Source organism: Petaurus breviceps, unplaced genomic scaffold, assembly GCF_028583685.1.
Source record: "Petaurus breviceps papuanus isolate PSGF00001 unplaced genomic scaffold, PetGlider_PUasm1.0 177, whole genome shotgun sequence".
Taxonomy (NCBI): Eukaryota; Metazoa; Chordata; class Mammalia; order Diprotodontia; family Petauridae; genus Petaurus; species Petaurus breviceps.
The window spans coordinates 4,816,151-4,837,370 of NW_027185776.1; the positions used below are offsets into that span (position 1 = coordinate 4,816,151).

General features: G+C 39.6%; 1 protein-coding gene across 4 annotated transcripts in view; it reads left to right on the plus strand.

Moving 5' to 3' along the window:
* The first annotated feature begins 10,143 nt into the window (after positions 1–10,143).
* Positions 10,144–21,220, plus strand: part of BTBD7 (BTB domain containing 7) — a 109,019-nt gene continuing 97,942 nt past the window's right edge. For 3 of the 4 annotated variants that reach the window (XM_069086024.1, XM_069086023.1, XM_069086025.1), the window contains exon 1: positions 10,144–10,395. The gene's annotated coding sequence lies outside the window, so the exon portion shown is untranslated. The remainder of the gene's footprint in view (positions 10,396–21,220) is intronic. The other variant, XM_069086026.1, reaches the window with a different exon arrangement.

The window sequence follows — 21,220 nt, forward strand, 5'->3', positions numbered from 1 at the left end:
CTTTCTTTCTTTCTTTCTTTCTTTCTTTCTTTCTTTCTTTCTTTCTTAATTTGTTTTTATACTTTGAGTTTACAAGATTCAGTTCCCCAGTTCTTTGAGTTTCAAATATTCCCCTCTCCTTCCCCTTCCCCTCCCCCCTCCATGGCGGCATACAATCAGGTATAAAATCTGCAAATACCTTCACATTAGTCATTGGTCAGATTATAAAGAAGGATTGTATCTGATGGAATGAACAATGGGAAAGAGGAATCCAAACCAAACAAGAAAAAGAAAGAGAGCAGGTAATTTGCTTCCATCTGCATTCAAACTCTGTTCTTCCTGGTTCTTTCTCTGAATGTTGACATCTCTCTCCATCAGGAGTCTTTTGGAGTTGACTTATAGCCCTGCATTGCTGAGAAGAGTCTAGTCTATCAAAGCTGGTTGTCACACACACAGTGTGTCTGTAATAGTGTACAAATTTCTCCTGGTTCTGCTCTTCTCACTCAGCATCAGTTCGTATAAGTCTCTCCAGGTAGATATGAAGTCCATCTGCTCTTCATTTCTTATGGCACAATAGTATTCCATTAAATTCATATACCATAACTTGTTTAGCCATTCCCCAATTGATGGGCATCCCCTTAATTTCCAATTCTTTGCCACCACAAAAAGAGCTGCTAAATATTTTTGTACATATGGGTCTTCCTCCCGCTTCTGTAATCTCTTTGGGATATAACCCTAGAAGTGGTATTGCTGGGTCAAAGAATATAAAATTACTTATAGCCCTTTGGGCATAGTTCCAGATTGTTCTCCAGAATGGCTGGATCAGTTCACAACTCCACCAGCAATGTATTAGTGTTCCAATTTTTCCACATCCTCTCCAGCATTTATCATTTTCCTGTTTTGTCATCTTAGCCAATCTGACAGGTGAGATGTGGTACCTCAGAGTTATTTTGATTTCCATTTCTCTGATCAATAGTGATTTAGAGTATTTTTTCATATGCTTACAGATATCTTTAATTTCTTCCTCTAAGAACTGTCTGTTTACAACCTTTGACAATTTATCAATTGGGGAATGACTTGTATCCTTATAGATTTGACTCACTTCTCTGTATATTTTAGAAATGAGGCCTTTATCAGAGACATTGGTTGTAAAAATTCTTTCCCATTTTCCTACTTCCCTCTTAATCTTGGTTACATTAGCTTTGTTTGTACAGAAGCTTTTCAGTTTCATGTAATCACAGTTATCCATTTTGCATTTTATAATGCTCTCTAATTCTTGTTTGGTCATGAAATTTTCCCCTCTCCATAAATTTGACAGGTAAACAATTATTCCTTGCTTTCCCAGATTGCTTACAGTATCATCCTTCATACCTAGATCATGCACCCATTTAGACAATTTTGGTATAGGGTGTTAGATAATGGTCTATGCCCAGTTTCTGCCACACTATAATCCAGTTTTCCCAGAAGTTTTTGTCAAATAGTGAGTTCTTATCCCAAAAACTGGGGTCTTTGGGTTTATCAAAGAATAGATTATTATAGTCATTGACTGCTGAGTCTCATGTACCCAATCTATTCCATTGATCCACTACTCTATTCCTCAGCCAGTACCAAGTAGTTTTGAGACTGCTGCTTTATAATACAGATTAAAATCTGGTATAGCTAGGCCACCTTCCCTAGCATTTCTTTTCATTAATGCCCTTAATATTCTGGACCTTTTGTTCTTCCAAATGAATTTTGTTACTATTTTTTCTAGGTCTATAAAGTAATTTTTTGGTAAATTTATTGGTATGGCACTAAATATGTAATTTAATTTAGGTAAAATTGTCATTTTATTATATTAGCTCAACCCAGCCATCTCATGTCCATTTTTAACTATTTATTAGGCACTCTCTAACTGATTAGTTATGTAATAAGTTTATTAGAATTGAAAGAAAGTGAAAATACAACCCATTTGCAAAACTTGCTGATCTTAGTGAAATTTTAAAAACTATATAAGAAGCTGGGTCTTGGGTTAAGAAAGAGAAATAAGGTCAGATCTGCTGGGTTTTCTCAGATGCTTAGTGATATGCCCTTGTCTAAACATGTTGAACAAGTGTAGTATGAACTATCATTAACCATGTAAGCATGAGTGTCTGTAGATCAGCCCATTAAATAGCAGCAGCAAAAGAAGGGTATATAGTGTTCCCTTTAATGTGGTATAGTGGACAAAGACCTGGTTTCAGATTCATGAAAGGCTATGTTTAAGTCCTGCCTATCACACATATTAGCCTTGTGACCTTAGGGAAATCACTATTACTTAATGTCTTCAGAAACTTTCTGAAACTATAACAGGATAGTCGCTACTCTGAATTGGCAGTTTCCTCACCAGGAGTCCCTTACCCCAATGAAATCACAGGTCTTGATTTTAAAAAAAAGAGAAAAGTCCCATCTTTGACATGTATTTGTTATTGATTAATAGGCTTAAGTTGTGTCCTACTCTTTATGATCCCTTTTGGGGTTTTCTTGGCAAAGTGCAGTGGTTTGCCATTTCCTTCTCCAGCTTATTTTATAGATGAGGAAACTGAGGTAAACAGGGTTCTGTGACTTGCCCAGGTTCACACAGCTAGTAAGTGTCTGAAGCTGAATTTGAAATCAGGTCTTCCTGACTCCAGGTCCAACATTCCATCCACTGTACCACTTAGTTGCCCTTGACATACACTGGTGATGCCTTATCAGGGGTTCTCAGGTAATGATGAACTAAAAACAAGAGTAGTCAGATTCAGGGTAAAACAAAACTCTTAAAAATTGTTTTTACATTATTTCCCATTCATGGTAGGAACAATATCCTGTGGCCCTGCTCCACTCAGGGTGGTTTAGTTTTCTTATAAAAGATATTGAAACCATCCTTGAGACTTAATTGGCTCAAGGGACTAAAGGCTTGAGCTGTTGATACCAGCTTCCTGGTGGACGAAAAACAAAAAAGCCAGGACAGGAGTTCCCTCAAGCTTCTAAGTGGCAGATCATCATAAGCAACACAAAGGCAAGAAGATGTACCTAATTTGAATCAATGCTGCATCCTAGCTGAATCTCCATTCTTTGCACCGAATACCCTTCTCCTGCTTTGACTAAGTAAACTTCATTTTGTTGTGTAAGATGTTCTGTAAGCATCTTATTTCTTTCCAATTTTCAACCTAACTTACCAGATAGTCGTGACAGGCCTGGTCTATGAAACCACTGATTTCCCCCATCCCACCCCACCCCCAACAACTCTCACTACTCTCAGGGATTAGTAAAATAAATTAGGGGAAGGAGTTGTATGGTAAAAACTTGTTCAGATCAGCTCTGCAAACAATTACAGCGAACCAGAAGTAGGGGGTTGGTTTGGTCTCCTGGCCTGACCTGCGCGTGTCTGAAGTTTCACAGAAGTCCCTCTCTTTGCTGGTTCCATTCCCCTTGTCTCATGCTCCTCTCCGGTTCCATCTCTTCTATGTCTGTCCTGATGCTAAAGAAAGCATTTCTCACATTATGCTAAATAATCGCGATGACGATGGACAACATACCTGCTTTTTGTTGTGGTGGTAATCACTTGTTTCAGTCATGTCTTTGTGACTCCATTTTGAGTTTTCTTGGCAAAGATACTAGAATAGTTTGCCATTTCCTTCTCCAGCTCATTTTACAGATGAGAAAACTGAGGCAAACAGAGTAAAGGGGCTTGCCCAGGGTCACACAGCTAGTATCTGAGGCTGGATTTGAACTCAGTTTTCCTGACTCTGGGCACAGTGCTCTATCCACTGCGCCACCTAGCTATCTCACATGTTTGCTTTACCTCTTATTTTAGTAGAGAGGCCTTGAGTTTAACTCCCTTACCTATAATGCTGGCTCTTAATTTGAGATATATTTTACTTGATTTAATAATAAAATTACTTACTTTAATAACAAAAGGTCTGTTTACTACTATGCTTTAAAATTTTTTTATTAAAAGAAATGGGTGTTATAGTTAGTCAAAAGATTTTTCTACATCTATTGAGGTAATTGTGTGATTTTGTTGGTTTTGTCATGATTATGGTTTATTATGTTTACGATTTCCCCAGTATTGAATCCACCTTGTATTCCTATTATAAAATTCTATGTGGTCATAATGTGCAATCATTTTTATGTGTTGCTGTGGTCTCTGCTAATATATTAAGATTTTGCTTAAAAAGTATGGGAATAGTTAACATTGGAGAGGTTGTGGAAAGATAGGTAAATTAATACATTGATGATAGAATTATAAATTAGAACTACCATTCTGGAAAGCAATATTGAATTATGCAAATAAAGTGACCAAAATATCCATTTCCTTTGACCCAGACATTGCACTGCTAGGAAAATGCTACAGAAAGTCATTAATTAAAAGAAAGTTTCCATGTGTATCAATATTTTTAGCAGCACTTTTTTAGTAGTAAAGAACTGGAAACAAAGATGACGCCCATTGATTTAAAAACAAGCAAATAAGGGGCAGCCAGGTAGCACATCGAGTAAGAGCACTGGCTCCAGTGTCAGGATGACCTGGGGATCAAATCTGGGCTCCAACACTTAGCACTTACCCAGAAACACCTGGCCGTGTAACCTTGAGCAAGTTACTTAACCCTGATTGCTTAAAAAAAAAAAAAGCAAATAAATAAAGCCATTCTTGTACATAAATATAATGTGAAATAAAATATAAGAAATAATAAATGTTATAACTATAGAAAAGCATGGATGGAGAGAAATGTGTACATCCAGAGAAAAACTAGAAAGAACTGAGTTTATATCCAGATTGAAGCAAACTACCTGATCTTTTTCCTTTTCTTCTTTGGTTTTATGTCCTCTCTACCATTTTTCATTCCATCTGATACAATCCGTCTTTATAACCTGACTAATGTATAATGTGAAAGTATTTACTGATCCTACACTTGACTGTATGCCACCATGGGGAAGAGATTAGGGAGGGGGACAAAATATGAAACTCAAGGAATTGTGGAATTGAATCTTGTAAACTAAAAGTAAACAAACAAATTAATAAAAAAAGAAAAGCATGGAAATATTTGCATGAACTGATGCAATGTGATGAGCCAAGAAAATAATATACACAGTGGTCACAACAATGTAAATGGAAAAGATCAATCACAAAGCTACTGAAATACTACAAAATTACATAGAACAAAGAAGTGATGAGAAAATACCCCTGCTCACTCTGATAAAGGACAGGGAGGTCTATGGGCATGGAACATTGAATATATTTTCAGATTTAAAAAAAATATATTGCTTGATTTTTTTTCTTCTTTGTTCTTTAAAAAATATTCTTTGTTATATGGAATGATGCTCTGGGAAAAAATAAGGAATACTGGGAGAAATTTTGGTAATATAAAAACAAAAATATATCAACATTTGAAAAAAAAATGTTTTAAAATTATAAAGAATAAGCTTAGCCCTAAAGAGATAATATGAGAAGATGCCTTCCTTTACTCCTTTGCAAAGGCTGGAATGAAGGGTTGTGAAATTCTGCTTATGTCCAAAAAAATGTATGTTTACTGACATTGCTTTTTCTCTTCTTCATAATAAAAACATTATTTATAACTAGAGATATCTCTTAGGGAAGGAGGGATGGGGGAAATATAAGACCTAAGCTGCACTGTTAATAGGGCCTAGAGTTAAGAAGACTTCAGTTTGAGAATATTGTCTTAGATACATATTAGCTATGTGACCTTCAGCAAGTTACAGCCTCAGTTTCCTCAAACTTGAAATTAGGATAATAGCACTTAATAATAGCACAGCATTGCTAGGAACATCAAATGATATAATTATGTGCAAATGTATTTTGCAAGGTTTAAACCATAACATAAAATGTTAGCTATTATTTCTATTACATAGGTGATAAAAAATATACAAATATTTTCTTTCAAATGTTGTGTTGATATTGTGATATTGCTCTCTAGTTTTATTTCTCTGATTTCTTTCCCTGGTTTAGATATCAAGACCATTTTTTTAATAAGAAGAAATTTGCAGGATTCTTGCTTTTTTCTATTTTTGTAAATGGTTTACGTAATATTGGAATTGTTTCTTAAATCTTTGAAAGAATTCACTTATTCTAGTCTTGTTTTTTCTTTGATAGATCATTTAGGACTTGTATTTAAATTCTCTTATTCTGTTAATCTGGTTATTTTTTTTTCTAGCTACTCATCCATTTCATTTAAAAAATCACCTTTGTTGGCATGTAATTGGCAAAATGATTCCAAGAATTTTTAAAAATTTCTTTGTTGTGATTTCTCATTTTCCATTTTTGATACTAGCAGTTTGATTTTCTCCTCTTTTAAAAGTCAGAGTAACCAATGGTCTCTCTAGTTTATAGGGTTTTCTTCTCCAAAATGGCTTCTAGATTTATTCATTAATTCAATGGTTTTAGGCCTTCAATTTTGCTAATCTCTTTTTTGATTTTTAGAATTTGTTTTTGGGTATTTAGTTAAACTTTTAAAATTTGATGATTTTCTTTATTGTTGGTATATTCTTTCCTTCCTAAACTGGGTCTCTTAGTAAGGGCCAGGTTCTGACTGCTCTTGCAGACTTGAATGGAATGCTGAGCTCCTGTTTGGCCACAATTTGTATTGTTTGAGGTCTTTCTACGATTCAACTTTCCACTAAAGTCTGCTCTGCACAAAGTGGTGGCAGGTTGCAAATTGCTCCGAATCCTTTGGTTATATAGCTTACTGAGCTCTTCAAGGCTGTAAGGAATGGCTCAATTTTCAGGCTCCAGATTTAAAGAACCTCTAGGACAAGTGGGAATGTTGCTACCATTTTGGTAGGAGCTTGCTGTGTAGTTATTTTACAGACTTCTGGGTAATCTTTAATATAGTCTTTAATATTTTCTCAATGATATGCTCTTCTCTCTAGGTTTTTATGACAATACCATATCCTGGTTCTCCTACTTATCTCTGTCTCTTACTCCCTTGTTTACTCCCTTACTTACTCCCTAGATCTCCATCTAGGTCACATCTGCTAATCTAGGTGTATCCCACATGACTTTGTTCCGGTCTCTCTTCTTTTCTCCCTCTATGTTTTGTTATTGGACTTGATAATCTTATCCCTTCCCATAGATTTAATTATCATCTCTATGCTGATGATTCCCAAATCTACAACTGGAAAGTCTCTGACCTCCAATCTTGCATTTCCTACTTACCTACTGGACATCTTGAACTGGATGTCCCATAGACATCTTAAACTCAACATGTCCAAATAGAACTCATTTCCTTTCCTCCAAAACCGTCTCTCCCTGCTTCCCAGTTAATGTTGAAGGTACCATCATGCTCCTAGTGACCCAGGTTCAAAACCTAAGTGTTATCCTTGACTCTCTTGACTCTTCTGTCTTGACCCCTCCCTCCCCTCATATCCAACATTACTAAAGCCTGATTTTACCTTTGTAATACCTCTTCTATAGTTCTCTTCTCTCCTCTGACACTATCATCACCCTAGTGCAGACTCTTATCACCTCGCTCCTGGACTATTGCAATGGCCGTCTAGTTGAATTCTGAGATGAAATCCCTGAGACAGAGTTTCTGGGTAATTAATAATCAATTTATTAATCAGGCTAGCTGATGGTCAGTGGTTTCTCTTAGTGAAAGATGCCAGGGGAGATCCTGAAAAGCCTTAAATCCCTTCTGAAAGGGAATTCCCCCGACATGTGAAAATCAATTCTGCTTGATGGACATCTAAGGAGGAGTTGGGCTAAAAGTTTTCAGCTCCTCCTGCTGAGAATGTGGCTTGATCAGCAGCCTCAAGGTAGCTGGGCAGGGGACCATGTGGACCTCTCTGGCTAATTTTCTCCTTCATTACCTAGATTGCCCTAAACTCTAATGGAGGGGACCAAGGAAAAGGGGTTCCTCCTTCAGGAAAAGGCTCACACAGACTGGATTCTGTTCATACTCTAAAGGGAAATTAGGTCTCCCAGTTGGGTGGAGTTAATGAGCATGTGCCTGGAAGACTAGGAAGCAAACTCATCACTTAGCCTTGCCCTTCAAGAGACTGACCTTTTTAGGAGATGGGTTTTAACAGAAATGGAAAGAAAAGGGTGGACCACAAATTAATAGTTATTAATATAATAATATAGTATTAATTTCTCCCAACTCCCTACCACAAGTCTCTTCCCATTTCAGTCCATTCTCTACTCAGTTGTCAGAGATCTTCCTTAGGTGCACAGTCAATAAGTTCCCGTAGTAGATCCTCCAGGATAAAATATAAAATCCTGTTTGCCTTTCAAAGATTTCCAATCTTTTTATACCTTACATCCCTGTACTCTTGACCTCCTTGTTGTTTTTCAAACAAGAAGCCACATGTCCTCATTCCAAACATTTTCCTTGGCTGTCCTGTCCTCCATGCATAGAATGCTCTCATTCTTTATCAGTAGCTACTTCCTGGCTTCCCTGGCTCCCTTCAAATCCTAGCAAAAAAATCTCACCTTTTACAGGAAGCCTTTCCTAGATACCACCCTCCCCTTATTTCTAGTGCTTTTCCTCTATTATTTGCAATCTATTCTCTATATATCTTGTATGTACACAATTGTCTCCTCCATTAGTGCTCCTTGAGAGCAATGGCTATTTTTTTTCCTTTTCTGTATTCTCAGTGCATAGCACAATATTCCTAGTGCCTGGCACAAGGTGCTTAATGTTGCCAACTGACAAAATATAAAATATATACAGAGTAGATGGAAAATAACCTTAGAGTGGAAGGCTCTAGTAGCTGGGAAGACCTGGAAAGGCTTACAATTCCATCTATTAAGAAACTCTCATTAAAGAAGTCCCTTCCTTTTACCTATGCAGATCATTACCTGCCAGGCAACTTTCAGCTTTAGGGAGTTGCATGAGGTACTGTTAATAACTGATTTTCCCAAGATCATACAATCAGTGATTGGCAGAGGCATCCAAACAGAAGTCTTCTGACTTCCACCAGGCCCCACTTAACTGTAGTTTAGCCAACAGGAAACCACAGACTATTAAGGCATGTTGGAGGGAAATTAGGGACATTTTGAGCTCTGAATCATAAGGAAAGCTATGGTTCCACACTAATCTCCTGGTGTCATTGAAAAACCAGTCTACAATTTTATTGCTCTTTATGAATCCGGTATTTTAAATCTTTGAAGATTCTAAAGTCTAGATATATACAAATGCAAGATATCTGAATAAGGAAAGGTCCCACCATGTAAAGACCACAAATCTTAGAATCAGAAGATCTGGGTTTCTGTCCTAGCTGGATCACTTTGGCTCTCTCCAGGCGCTCACTGGAGCCAGCTCAAACAGATTTGCAAGAGAGCTGATTGATAAGTGTTTCAATGTGAGCATTAGCTCTTACACTTCTGAAATCTGCAAATGCTGCTAGATTTATCAGTTTTGTTCTTTGCTTAGACTTAACAAAGTGATGGGGAGAAATGTAAAGAATGCATTTAAAATGCTCTTAAAAGCATGGTGTAGTACATTTTTTTCTCCCGAAAAGCAGTTCGTTAAACATAAGCAGCACAATCCAAGGCTCTCTTTGATCCTTGGTTCTCTCACACTTTAAGCTAAGGGATAACCCACTTACACCTATGAGGATCAGGCGACACAATGTATTTTTAGAGAGCTTGCTCTCTAAAATGTGACTGAACACATAGCTAAGTACCTAAAAATCACTGCGGTCGAAATCTATCTAGGAAGATTCCAAAGCTTCCTGTCCTTTAAAAAAAAAATAAAGAAAAAAGTCACTTTTCCAAGGAAAGGCAGCGCGTCCTCCTCGACTAGGCTTCCCTGCACTTCAAGATTGATTAAACACAACCAAACCCGCTTCTGGGGGACAAAGTGTGAAGCTTCTGCTCTCATGTTTAGTCAACGTTCTACTTTGCGGCCTAGAGGAGCCAACTCGCGACGAGCACAGACTGCAAACGAAGCGAGAGAAGAAAGCTCGGTTTCGCCATCCGGCTCCCTCACACCTCCCTCTTCCCTTTCCCTGGAAAGCACTCCCCGCCCCCTGGATGCCCCCCTTCTGCTCCCAGAACGCGTTTCCTCCTCGCTGGGACGCGCCCGCCAGCGTCGTGCCACGTGACGGCGACGGCGACGGGCGAAAGGGGCGGGGGAGGTCCTCTTCCTCCTCCCTCAGTCCCTCCCTCCCGGCCGGCTCCGCAGCGCCGCGCAGGCGCCCCGAGGGCCGCGCCGAGTGAGCCCCTCCTGCTCTCTCTCGAGGAGTCAAAATGGCGGCGAGGGGAACCCGGAGCAGTCGCGGATCCCGAGCCTGTGTGTGACAGGAGCTGAGAGGGCGGCGGCGGCGGCGGCGGGAGGAGGAGGATGGCCGGGAGTGCCGGCGCCGGAGCGGACGGCGGCGCTGGGGGAGGCGGCGGCGGCGGCGGTGGGGGTGACGGCAGCGGGAGCAGCGGCAGCGGCGGGAGGAGCTTGCGGGGTAAGGGACCTCTCTCGGTCGAGCTGAGGCGGAGAGCGGGGCCAGGGTGGGCGACGGGCGCCTCAGATGTCCGGGATGGGCGGGGGACCGTGCAGCAGCGGGGCTGGGGACGGGAGCGGAGGGGGCACTGCCCGCCCGTGCCCTAGCCGGGCTCCGTGCCGTCGGGGTCCGGGGCTCGAGTTGGGGGGTGGAGAGCAGCGTGGTTCTCGCCGGCGGCCGTGCCTGCCACTGGGCCGAGCTGAACGGGAGCGCGGCGGGGGGGAGGGGTGTGGACCCCGGAGCTTTCTTTGATCCTCCAGATAAAGGTGGTTCTTGGGACACTTGCAGGGGTGGGAGAAGGGTAAAAGTTGAACCTTCGTCCCTTTGCGTGCCCGCTGGGAGGGGTCCAGCTGGAGTTGGGTTTTGACAGGTGGGAGAGGGAGGAAGAAGGAACAGTCCAGGTGAGGGTTTGAGGGCACCTAGGCAGCAATCGGGGTCCGTGTTGTGTTCCAGTCTTTCATCGTCTAGGCTGCCTTGTGATCCCAGGCTCATCCAGAGAATGAGAACTTTCCCACCGTTCCTGGAAGAGCCCTGAAAGCCGCTGGTGCATATGCTTTTATGTTGTCTTAGCATGGCCCCGAGTTGTCAGCATCCAGGCACTAAATATACCATGGTGATAGGTGCTGTTAGGCCTAATTTACAGTGAAATAGCTCGGTAATCCATGTCTGAACACTCATATCCGTGCTGAGAATATTAACGGGACTAGAATTTGCCTGTTTCCCTGGGTCTTTAGCATTTTCAGTTAACAGAATCGTCATCTTTTGTTTCTAAAACCAGCCATGTATTTCAACTTGATGGAATTGATAGCTTTTTTTTCTCACCAGAACTGGGAGAAAAAGCTTTCCAAACATAAAGAATATATGAAAGGTGGTGGTAGGTACATACAGGATTTTAGAACTGGCTGAGACCTCTCATAGTCCACCCTTCTCATTTTACAAATGAATAAACCCGAGTTCTCCAGAGGTTGACTTGTCCAGGGTCACAAAGCAGTGGTTTCCTTAGCAGGCTCTAGAGCCAGGTCTCTTGATTTCCAGTTCAGTGTTCTTTTCATACCACCATATTATCTTTGTGTTAAAAATATTACTTTCCTTGATTTTCTTTTTTACAATGTCTTTGAGTATGCAAGTAGAAAACTTTAAAATGGGGCAGTCTTCACTTTTTTTATTCAGAAGTTCACCTTGTGGCCAGAAGAGTTATCAAAAACTTCAAGTAACTAATGCTTTATATATCTTATTAAAACTTATCTCTTCACCTGAATTTTCTAAAATCATTTTCTTTCAAAATTTTTATAGCTTCACAAGTATAGTTGGATAGTGTTTATAATACATGTGTATGTACATGTATACAATATAAACACAACTTACTATTACAGTAATACCTTTTATTATTACTACAGTAATAAATATCTTTGGTATTCATGAGTCCATACAGCCCCTAAAGATTAACTACTTAGAGATAAAGCATGATATAAGAAGTTAGACTGTTCACACAGTTCTAAGTTGATTTTCCTCTAGTTTTTAAAGTATACCTTATCATAGTAACTTCAAAAGAGTTAGTTCATCATTGTGGATACTGACACAAATGAGATATCTTACTATGCCATAGTGGTCTTCATACCTTGCTCTGGTCAAAAGACTCAGTTACCTAGTCTGCAGTTTTCTGGTGACATATTTCATTCAATTTATCTAGGGAGGCCATTGGACAACATACAGATTCTGTTGCTAGGCTGGTACTCAAAGGCCTTCCAGTTTGGTGGCTCTTGCCAGAACTTGTTTTGTACTGACATAAACTTTAAGAACCCAACATCACTTCCATTCCACAATGAACTTGTGAAAATAAGGCCCCAGTGGAAGTTTAAGATACCATCAAATAATATGCAACACTCATTTCCCAACTTACACTGACTAGCATCATATATATTTGTGCTGAGTCATAGCAAGTTTCTTTATAGAAATATTACTTATATGATGCCAGTCACAAAAGTTGACCTACAGAAATACATTAGTGAAAGATGAAACTGGCATTTGCATGACATTGTGATATAATATTGCTTTGTTTGGGGAACTTACAGTCATTGAAGCAGGCATTAAATACATCCTGTGGATTCAGCAGCTTACTAGGTACTGTTGGCAAATGGGATGCTCAAATTTTGACACAAATCTTCCTGGGATACAGTGGCATACAGTATTTTAAAGAACTATATTTTTTGTTGGTATAAATACTTTCACTTTTTTTTTTTTTTTTTTTTGCCTTTTGGAGGGCAGTTGGGGTTAAGTAGCTTGCCCAAGGTTACATGGCTAGTTTTTGTGTGTGGGTGTTAAGTGTCTGAGGCCAGAACCGAACTGGGGTCCTCCTGACTCCGGGCCAATGCTTTACTCACTGTGCCACCTAGCCGCCCAATACTTTTACTTCTTGCTTTTAGATCATAACAAGCTTGTATACCTTAGTGGATTCATTGTCTGATGGGTAACTACAGGTTTGATTGAAAATAGAGAGTAGATCAAAGTAGATAGAGGTGGAGAGACTTGTTAACCTATAAAGCTAATCTGTGCTTAAGAGTAATGAGGGCTTGGACTAAGGTGGTAGCAAATAAAAGAGCAGAAAGAGGAGAGAGACTTTTAAAATGAGCTAAACAACCTTAAAGAAAAAAAAATAACCTAATAAACATTTACAGTACCTATAACTATTTTCTCTTTATGATCTTAGGGAATTTTTCTGGGCCTTAGTTTTTCCATATGTAAAATGAGTAGTTTGAGCTAGCTGAGATCCCTTCCAGTACCAAACCTGTGATCCTGTATTTTTCGTATCTATAGTGCTTTTGTTTTTATATGCTTGTAAACACTTTTGTCCACCATATTGCCCTGCATTTTTCCAGTTAGCATTATTCTCTGTGTTGTTTTTCACATATCAACAGTTTGTGTACTTTCTAGCAGTCAAACTCTATTGTTAATTTAAACTTTTCTCAGCTATTAGTCATTTGAATTGCTTAGAAATGTTATTATAAATAATGAGAGAAGGAACATGGCATAGTGCACAGAGGGGAGGTTCAGAAGACAGAAACATTTCAAGCAGACAGGCCTCCAACTGTCTGACCATTACATACATCCATACCTAGTCACAGTTACCAGAGAGGGAAGCATCAACATCTGGGTTTTCAAAGCTGGGGGGGCTCTCAATGGCTGCCCAGAGTATCCTCTTGTCAAATCACACAACACTTCTTAAAGTGAGCCCCAAAACAAAACCTCACATCAGGGTTTATATAGCCTTCTCCAGGCTCAAAGAATGTAACCACCTTCTTGACCCACCGCTCAGTCACAAAGTATCTCCTAAAAAACAAGCCACCTGCCACAGGCTCCAGGTGCACTTAAGCTTATCAAAGGGCCTAGAGGCAGGGAATATCTTAAATTTATATTCCCATAACAGAGTCAGGATGACCTGAATTCAAGACCTCTCTCTGGTGCTTATTGATTGTGATACCCTGAGCAAGTTACCCTCTCAGTGCTCCAAGCAATTAAGACAACAAACAAATGGAAGAATAGTAGTGATCTGAATTATTTGAGAGCATATCCTTGTTGGGGAGCCCCCTCTGCCAGTAAAATCCAGACAAAATAAAATGGGTGTGAAATTCTCTCCACAAGTTACTTTTTCTATGAGTTGTTCCTAGGGCTTTGTTCTCAAAGGAATATTTACTAGATGAAAGAATATAAGTTGTTACATGGCATATGTATATGAATATGTGGGTATGTACATACATACATACATACATACATACATATATATATGGAGATAGTGAGTTTCTTAACTTAGATCTTGTAATGTATCTGATTCTTTATTGTGGGCTACAGAAATTATATAGCCATATACTATGTTTATATACATTTATTTGATTTAAGCAGTACAAACTTCAAATAATTTTTTTTCACTTATTTTAATATTGACATGAAATATAAAGAAAGCCACATTAAACGGGATTTTTTGTTTGTTTTTGTGGGGATCTGTGAATTCATTGGTAGAGGAAGCGCCTAGTAAAGAACACCCTGCCCAATGCAATTCAGCAACTGCTCTATAATTTATAGTCTTGGGGCACCCATAGGTTAAATATACTGCCCAGACTTTAGCCCAGGGCTTCTTGACTCCAAAACCAGCTCTCTGTCCACTGTAATCACACTGCTTCTCTCAAGAAGTTATAGTGAAAAACAAACAACATAAATGTAGAAATTGAAGCTAATCATTTGTCATTGTTCCTTTTTATGCACTGACTTTTCAATTCATGGAATTAGAGATGTGACTAAAAGCTGTACAACAGGAGCAGACTAAAACTGATTTCTTTGATTTTTGTTGTCAAGATGATTTCTTGCTAATGATAATTTGAAAAGCATTTACATGTGAAGTCTTTACAACAAAATGCCTTTTAGCATATTGGTAGCTCATGTAGCATTTCCAAAAAGACATGGAAAACTTTATAGTTGGCATTAGTGGAAAGATAGATATGCACAGATAAAATTAGAGGTTCCAACTTGAAATACCAAAAAAAAGTAATGTTGGATTTTTTTAACTTGAAGGAATTTTTTAATCGTAAAAGTTGATTTAATTTCAAATTTTAAATTTTTGTCTTTAAATGTTGAGAAAGATTTATTTTTTAGAACCCACTGAAGATCCAAGAGTGGGGGACAATGCATGTAGACAGGGGACACAGACCAAAATCTAGGTAAGATTTATTGTATCATGTAGTCACTTCACTGACTTTGTGGATAGGGATCCTATGCAAATCTCTGGTTTCAGGGGAGAGATAGTTAACAAGTACTCAAAGAGATGACACTGTACCCAGCCTGCCTACAGCCAGCAGTTGCTAAGCTGCTTGTTAACCTGCAAGACCCCCAGCAGAGGGCACCAGAGGCTTTGGAGTTGCAGCCCATCTCTGAGAAGCTCCAAGCTTTATGCACCACCTTGAGAAGCTTGATTTAGAGCTGGCACAGAGGTCCCTTGGAGATCTTTTCATCTAACCTTCTCATTTTAAGGACAATAATACCAGGGCTCAAAGAGGTTAAGTATTTTGCCCAAATTTAATAACTAAGTCAGCATGCCTTCCCAGGATTTTACACTGAATGGACAGAGATAACTGTCTTCTGCCTAGTGTGTTTTGAGCTCCATGCTTTGCACTGTGACCAAAGCCAGTTCTGCCTTCATTATGTCCTCCCAGTAGGACCGACTGCCTGTTAAGCCACCCCTTGCTTCATGGGGGAAAAACCCCTATTGAAAAATATGGGGAGGTTCCTACAGGGGCTTCGGGACTTTTAATTGCAGTTCCATTACACTATGATTTCAGTGTGGGAAGGGAAAAGGGGGCTCAGATCCCCAGACAAGGTTGCTACCGTGTTTCCCCGATAATAAGACCTATCCCAAAAATAAGCCCTCCCCTTACTGTGTAAGATTCCTCTAAAATAAGCCCTCCCCCGAAAATAAGCCCTATTGAGATTGCTACTGTAGTGAAGGTGATCCTCTGTGCTACACGCTACATTACGGTACCCTCTGTATGCACCCCCCCCCCGTGAAACGCTGCGCTCCGAGCTGCATCCAATCAGAGCTGCAGCAGTGAGCGCGTCATCCTGTTCTTTATTGAATTCATTATTGAATAAAGGTACATTTTTTTTGTTCACATTTACCTGTTTATTAAAATTGCTGTCAATGTTCATTAAAATAAGCCCTCCCCTGAAAATAAGCCCTCTGGTGTTTTTCTGTCCAAAAAAAAATTAATAAGACAGTGTCTTATCATCGGGGAAACACGGTAACACAATGATTTGTTGCCTTTGGAGGGACACAACGTCGGGAGTCGAATATTCCAACTCTGTCTAGACCAGGAGTTTTTTTTTTTTTTTTAAAGCAGTTGGGGTTAAGTAACTTGCTCAAGGTTACACAGCCAGTTATTTTGTGTGGGTGTTAAGTATCTGAGGCCAGAACCGACCCTGGGTCTCCTGATGCCGGGGCCGGCGCTCTTACTGCACTACCTGGCCGTCCCTAGACCAGGAGTTCTTAATCTTTTTTGGGTCATAGACCACTGGGCAGTCTAGTAAAACAGACTGCTTTTCAGAATGATATTTTTTAATGCATAATATAAAATACATAGGTTTTACCCTATTTAAAGGAAACCAATTACACTGAAATGCAGTTATCAAAATATATTTTTAAAAAATCCCACAAATTTACAGATCCCAGGTTATGAACTCTTGTTCTAGATTAAGAGGCGCTTACATAGATTTCAGGGTGTCCAAATTTTTAAAATTACCAAGGAGTACATATTACATACAAATAAGTTAATTGATCATGAATAGTCATGACCAAACTATCTAAAAATTGATGTATCAGAACAGGGGTACTCCACATCAAGTTTTAATTTTACAACCTAGATCAGGTTCATAACTTTTTTGTGTCATAGGACGCCCAGAAGAATCTAGGATGATCATAATCACTTTGACATGTTCTGGTAATGCATCCATATAGTTTTGTACCCCTGGTTATTTGTGTATAGCTCCCACTAATGTCCTGGTCTTAGACTTGGAGACTCCAGGACTTTTAGAGTTCTGACTAAGCATGAGTACCCTTAAAATGCTATGATCCCTTAGTCTAAACCAGTGGCCCTGAGGTCACGTGTGACCCTCTAGGTTCTCAAGTACAGTCCATTGGTTGAATACAAACATCACAAAACAAATCCTTTTATTAAGGGTGTCCATTCAGATTAAACCAGCAAACATGTATTGAAACACCTGTGTACTAGGCACTGTGCTAGATACAAAGGATACAAAGACAAAAATTAAATTGTCCTTGTCATTAAGAAGCTTACCTTCTACTCAGTTTTTGGCTTCTGTGCATTGGCCCTGTGTGTATTAGTCTCACAAGTTGAAGTAGAAGAAAACAACATGGTATTTGAAAACACAAGACATAGCCTATTTTAAAGGAGTGCAGTATCCTATTAGTAGCATGAGCCATAAGAGTTTAGAATATTTTGATCAACCTGATGTTAAAGTTCAAACTACTATTCTGTTCCCACATTTCACAATGTAGGCAGATGCACTAGCAAAAGCCCAAATTTGGGCTACTGAAGAATCAACTTCTCCCCCCTCCCCAGGCCTTTCCATACACTACAAACTTTGTATCTAGTAAAATACAACCAGATCCATTAGTTAATTCATCAGCATTATGTTCTGGACTCCTATACACAGGTCTACCTACCCTCTAGATGACTCCAACCATTAGCCTTCCAGCTGACATGAAAACTTTACCGAAGGAAAAATCAGTGCTTGTTGGATAACTGTCCTTCATAATAAGCCTTACTGAGCAGTGCTCCATGTTTGACATGACTGCCTGGATGTGAGATGCAGGGGACTCTGTTCCAAGTTTTATATGGCTATTTGAAACATTTGGTGACCTTGAATTTCAGAACGTCCAGACTTCTGTGGTAAATGCTTATCCCAGGGACCCACTGGAGCCATCAACAGGCTTGTTTAAATCCTTACCAACTTTCCTCATCCTTGGGATATGATGCCATCTTGATAGCAGAGTTACAGTGATCAGTTTTATGGTTCCACAATTCTTGATCTTTACTCTTGTCAAAACTCAGTGGCATAGTGGGTAAAGTTTTGGACATGGAAGTCACTTTTAACTGCTCTATGTATGCCTCAGTCATTTCAGGTTAAATGATTGCACTTGACACCCTCTTAAGGCCCCTTTCGGTTGAATCTGTGAACTTGAGATCTCCAATCAGATTTCCATTTCTCACATTTTTTTGACTGAATTATGCTTTCCTTTTGGTATACATAGCACAGCACCCTCAAACCTATGGGCAGACAGAACAAGAACTAGTCTTTCCTGTGACTGCCTCACAATCTTCTCAAAAGACTTCAAAGTACACAAATACTTTGTGCCTTCCAACTTTTGCTGTGCACAGCATGTCTCCTGAAGAAAGGAAGTAAGGAGTCAGGTCAAGTGTCTTCCATCTGCCCCAAAAGACTTCTCTCTCTGCATAGTGTCTGCTGCATCTCACTGCCACCCCATTGCCAACCTCCCCATGTGACAAGAGGAGGCCATAGCTCCTCAGACTGACTATGTGAGCATCTTGTGCCTTCTTTTTCCTTCTGGACTCAGTGTGTCCCCTGAGGGAAAGGCTTCAAGGGACTGGGCCAGGCATCTTCCATCTACCCCAAAGCAACGACTTCTGTATGTGCCGGGACAGGGTAATCATCTTTTGTTGCCAGCCCAATCTCCCAAATGGGATGTGGTGAACGTCCAGTACAAAAAGGAGCAACCTACTTTTTAACTTCAGACTGTACATCTACTACACCTGTCCATCGTAGGAAGAGGAAAGTTGGTGGCAAACAGGACTTCTTTCTCCTGATGTGCAGGTTCGACTTCCATCTCTCTTTTTCTGCCTAATCTCCAGTCTCTGGAGGGAAGAAGGGTTGTGAAACAGAAATATCTGATCATATTCCTCTCATCTTATTTTGTGTTTGCCTCCAGTGTGATCTTCAGCCTCCATTCAAAGGAGGAGTGGCACCCTTAATTCTGTGGTAAACATTCATGGTCATCTGGTCACTACCTACACGTCCCAGTGACTGAACTCCTATAGATCATCATCCAAACCCCATTCCTCCACCACTGAATTCCTCATTCCTATGCCCCTGAACCATCAAACCCCAAATACCACCCACCCCTTCCACTGTTTTCTTTTTTGTTTTTAAAACTTTGATTTCCAGATTCTTTCCCTTCTTCCCTCCTCACGCACCCCCACTGGGAACATAAGCAATTCAGTATAGGTTGTACACGTGTAGTACACAAAACATTTCCATGGTAGATATATTGTGAAAAACTCTTATTTTCCTCCATCCTATCCCACCCCCCACTTATTCTATTTGCTACTTTGACCCTGTCCCTTTTCAAAAGTGTGTGCTTCTATCTATCTTCTCCCCCATCTGGCCTCCCTTATATCCTCCCCCCTACTTTCCCATAGGTTAAGATACCCAATTGAGTGTGTATGTTATTCCCTCCTTAAGCCAGATTCAATGAGAATCAGGTTGTCTCATTCCCTTTCACCTTCCTGTTCTTTCCCTCCATTGTAAGTTTTCTGTTTCCTCTTTTATATGAAATAATTTACCCTATTCTATCTCTCCCTATCTCCTTCTCTCATATTCCTCTCTCACCTCTTAAATTTTATTTTTTAGATCTCATCCCTTCCTATTCAACTGATCCTGTGCCCTCTGTGTATACATGTACACACATACATACACTCACATGTATTTATATATGCATACATCCTCCTATGTAAACATATGTATGTATGTACATTTCTATTCCCTTCGATTGTCCTCATGCTGAGAAAACTTTCATCAGTTACAATTATCATTTTTTCCATATAGGAATGTAAATAGTTCAACTTTGATCAGTGGCTTATGATTTCTTTTCCCTGTTTACCTTCTCATGCCTCTTGTATTTGAAAGTCATATTTTCTGTTCAGCTCTGGTTTTTTCGTCAAGAATGCTTGAAAGCCCTCTATTTCATTGAATGACCATATTTTTCCATGAAGCATTACACTTAGTATTGCTAGGTAGGTGATTCTTGGTTTTAATCCTAGCTTTTTTTACCTCCAGAATATCATATTCCAAGCCCTCCAGTCCCTTAATGTAGAAGCTGCTAGATCTTTTGTTATCCTGATTGTGTTTCCACAATATTCAAATTGTTTCTTCCTGACTGCTTATAATATTTTCTCCTTGATCTGGGAACTCTGGAATTTGGCTATGATATTCCTAGGAGTTTTGTTTTTGGGATCCTTTTTCAAGAGGTGATTGGTGAATTCTTTCAATTTCTATTTTGCCCTGTGGTTCTAGAATATCAGGGCAATTTTCCTTGAGAATTTCTTGAAGGATTATTTCTAGGTTCTTTTTTTTTTGATCATGGCTTTCAGGTAGTCCAATAATTTTAAAGTTATCTCTCTTCAATCTATTTTTCAGATCAGTGGTTTTCCAGTGAGATATTTCACATTGCCTTCTATTTTTTCATTTATTTGGATCTGTTTTATATTGTCTTGATTTCTCATAAAGTCATTAGCTTCCATTTGCTCCAGTCTAATTTTGAAGGAATTATTCTTTTCAGTGAGTTTTTGAAATTTTCCATCTGGCCAATTTAGATTTTTAAGGCATTCTCCTCATTGGCTTTTTGGGCCTCTTTTGCCGTTTGATTTAGTCTTTTTTTAAGGTTTTATTTTCTTCAGTATTTTTTTGGGTCTCTAGTAGCAGGCTGTTGACTTGCTTTTCATGATTTTCTTGCATCATTCTCATTTCTCCCCAATTTTTCTTCCACTTTTTTTTACTTGATTAAAAAAAAATCCTTCTTGAGCTCTTCCATGGCCTGTAACCAGTTCATATTTTTCTCAGAAGCTTTTAATGCAGAAGTTTTGACTTTGTTAACTTCTTCTGGTTCCATGTTTTGATCCTTTTTGTCCCCAAAAGAGGATTCTGTGGTCTGATTGTGCTTCTTATGCTTGCTCATCTTGCCAGGCAATTACTTGACTCTTGAGCTCTTTGCCTTGGTAGAACTCTTCTTCCAGAGTGGAGAGCTTTGTCACAAATTGCTGGAATTTTTGCAGAGGTTGTCAGAGGTCTGAGGAGGGCATCCTCTACAGCCACCACAAGCTCTGGCACACTGGTTTCTTGCCTCAGGACCACAGCCCAAGATTGAGACCCAGATCCAAGCAGGTCAAAACAAGAATGATTACCTTCTGAATGGTCGCTTGGTCTC